Source organism: Pygoscelis adeliae, unplaced genomic scaffold (assembly GCF_000699105.1).
Source record: "Pygoscelis adeliae isolate BGI_AS28 unplaced genomic scaffold, ASM69910v1 Scaffold113, whole genome shotgun sequence".
Classification (NCBI taxonomy): Eukaryota; Metazoa; Chordata; class Aves; order Sphenisciformes; family Spheniscidae; genus Pygoscelis; species Pygoscelis adeliae.
The window spans coordinates 16,199,948-16,203,159 of NW_008825108.1; the positions used below are offsets into that span (position 1 = coordinate 16,199,948).

Genomic DNA, 3,212 nt, shown 5'->3' on the forward strand with positions numbered 1-3,212 from the left:
TGATCATAATTGTATTGGTTATAAAAGATATTTTTCTCCTGCAGATAGTTTGAAAAAGACATTTATTCTTTAGCATTAGCTAAATTAAAAAATTCAATTATTTCACTTTTTTATGAAACAGAACTTTATTATGACATAATAACATTTTAACTAATATGTAAATGTATGCCTATCAAGGAGGTACTTTAATTGCATATATAGTCTATCATAAGAACTCACTTTCTTTATGCAAGTATACTTTCGCTGATTTAATTATTTAGCCCTCTAATTACACAGTCCATACCAATCAACCAAAATTAAGCACCTCTATAATGTTAATTTCACATGGCAAATCATTGATTATGTTTTTGCATGATTCTCATGTTAACTAGAAAGCCAGATTTTGAATGAACCACAGTGAGTACATGAGGTTAGGTGCAAAACCCAAGAAAGCTTTCATGTAGGGCAAAGGTAAACCCTACCTATTCCCTTTTCCCCTGATCTTCTGTTTCTCCATTGGTTGAGACAAGAGAAACAGCAGTATTTAGTTGGCTTTAACAGAACGTTTTCCTATTTTTAATTTTGCCCAAACTTTTTGAAATTTTCTTCTCTCTTACTCCACCCACCGTCCTACCCCTGTAGCACAGGTTTACATCTTTTGTTTGGGAGAGGTGTGACTAACCGCATGGCTGGGATCAGGAAGGATTTCCATTTTTGCTGTGGGGGCTAGTGTGGCGGGAAGCCTTACTTTTCTGGCTTTTGGTTGTGCTTCCTTAACACGTCCTGAGCGCTGCCCCATCAGACACGGGCCGTTACGCTGCGCAGCAGGGAAGGCTCATAGGCCTTCACTTTGGGAAGTTTGCAATGGTTTGTATTTGCAGCTCATGATGGTGAACATTAAGTACTATCGGAGACTCCGAAAGCCACCCCATGGGGGCAAAGGAGATACAAGGTTTCACCAATGAGTCCTGAGGCTAGAGAAAGGTGATGTGACATCTTTCTGGCCTGAGGTGTTCCCTGTCCCAACCCCAGGTCAGAAAACCTGAAAGGTAACCAAAGATGGGTTGGTCCCAACTGTTTTTGTTATACCTCTTTAACTCACATTAGAAAAAAAATGTAATGCCCATAATAAGAGAATGGGAGAAAATGGAAGGGCCACGTGGCCTTCCTCCCACCCTAGGGTATTTCATGTATTTGCAGTCTGTCACTTAAATGCCATTATTTCATATATGAGGCAGTCCTACTCAGTTGTATGAAAACTGAACAGCAGACATCTTTAAAAAATTTAAAACGATGCTCCCTGTACTTAGTTTAAATGCAATATTCAAAAATTTGAGGCAGAAGGGAAAAAACCTGCTTTATTACAGCCACAACAAAGTACTGGTGAGTCAAACAGGACTGGTTTTGCAAAATTTGTCCTAACCAGTTATAACAAACTGAAATTTATTCAAGAAGTTGGCATTACTTTAATTCACTTTTCATAATAAGTGATTTTATGAAGTGTAAAATCATTTACTTTCAGAATAAAAACCAAAATAAAGCAGTCCACAATCTCAGACTCAAAGTGTATCAAAATGATATATAGTATTCATAAAATAGTAACCAATAGAATTCTAGTGCTATTGCTGTTGCAAAAAGTACATTAACTTACATTGTTTGCTAATCTTCAGAAATTTTTCATACTATTATTAGACAGGACTGTGAGCCTTTCTTCAAACAAAGCAGAAGAGTGTGAAATCAGAACCACATTTCACTTTAATCCACTAGAGGGTGGCCTGCCTCAGTCAGGGCTGTAGTACTGAATTAATGCAAGATAGCCAACATTTTCTTCCTTTTGACCTGTTGATAACCAACTCTTTGTATTTCGCTATTGTTCATCTTGTACTACAAAGTAATTTCCTTTATATAAAACAGCATGTAAGATAAAAAAACCCCACTTTTCCTAACATCTATCTCATTTATTGTTTTGTATATCTAGGAGAAGGGATGATATATTTCAGTGTATACTTCCCTTAAATTGAAAAAAAAAATCGTGAATTATTTTTCAATTTTTAAAAACTTCGTAGTTTGTATGCACTTTGTTCACAGATACAGAACAAATAGAAAAAAAAAAATTCTTCACCAAAGAGTATGGCACAAAGGGAGAAGGTAGAAAGAAAAGAAGATGGAAGGAAGGGAAGGAAAAATCTGTGCAGCCTATTGTTTATATAATTAGATGGCCATAAAAGAGAGAGTCAAGTAGACAGAGATTGAAAGAAACTTACTTTTTTAACCAACCTCTTCCTCAGTTTATTCTGAACTTTCATTTCTCAGAAAGATGTTTTCCTGCTCTTACTTTCTACTGATAAATGTATGTAATAAAATTTAATATTTTATAAAATTTGGGAAAGGAGTAGTATGAAAAATCCTTTACTTTCTTAAACTAAAAAAAAAGCAGCAAAACTCGGGGCGGGGGGTGCGTGCATTTTTCCTGAATGGTTTCAACATGCAGTATCCTCTGAACAACAGCAGCCTTTGAAGAACTTCAGTGATCTCTAATCAGTTGTTCTGAATACAGATAACATCTTTATATAGCTTTATTTTTTTTTTTAAAAAAGGGATTTAAACCTCCCAAGCTGTTCTGTAAAAACACAAAGCATGCCCTGTAACTCCCACAAATCGGCGGAAGAGATCTCTGGAACCGCGCAAAGGCGTGTTTCGTGTACCCGTACCCGAAGCAGCAGTGTCACGTAACAGACAGCTTCCCACGGCCAACCAGGCTGGCGCAGCCGCGCGTACTACACGGCATCTGGGCACGCCGAAGCATTGGCTCCTCTCTGGGGAGTGGAAGGGCCTCAGTTATTAATGACCACTGAAGAGGCAGCACCATGTCAGTGTGACAACCAAGCAGGTGAACGATGCACCACTAACCATCATGGAAACAAGGAGAAATAAGAAGAGCTAGCGAGCATCTCTCTCCCCACTCTGGCAAACGTAAGGGATCTCAGCTGGCAGCACAGTCTCTCATGTTGTAGGATATCAATAGATACATCTTTGTATTATATACCGTTAGACACACGCACGCACACCGACTCACCCACCCACATACATGTATGCACATCTATTCAGACTCTGGCTTTAATACAAGTATGTGGCTACCTGAACTAAGGAATCAAAATTACCGAGATGCAAGAACTCCTCCAGCTCTGAAACTACTCTTATTATAGGGTAAGTTCCTCTTTATTTTCAAGTTT

General features: G+C 38.1%; 2 protein-coding genes across 2 annotated transcripts in view; one reads left to right on the plus strand and one right to left on the minus strand.

Annotated features, from left to right (window-relative positions):
• Positions 1–3,212, minus strand: part of IMMP2L (IMP2 inner mitochondrial membrane peptidase-like (S. cerevisiae)) — a 487,018-nt gene that overhangs the window by 257,248 nt on the left and 226,558 nt on the right. The window lies entirely within an intron of this gene.
• The window catches only part of LRRN3 (leucine rich repeat neuronal 3), a 35,274-nt gene continuing 35,114 nt past the window's right edge, over positions 3,053–3,212 (plus strand). Inside the window, exon 1 of the mRNA XM_009327637.1 lies at positions 3,053–3,186. The gene's annotated coding sequence lies outside the window, so the exon portion shown is untranslated. The remainder of the gene's footprint in view (positions 3,187–3,212) is intronic.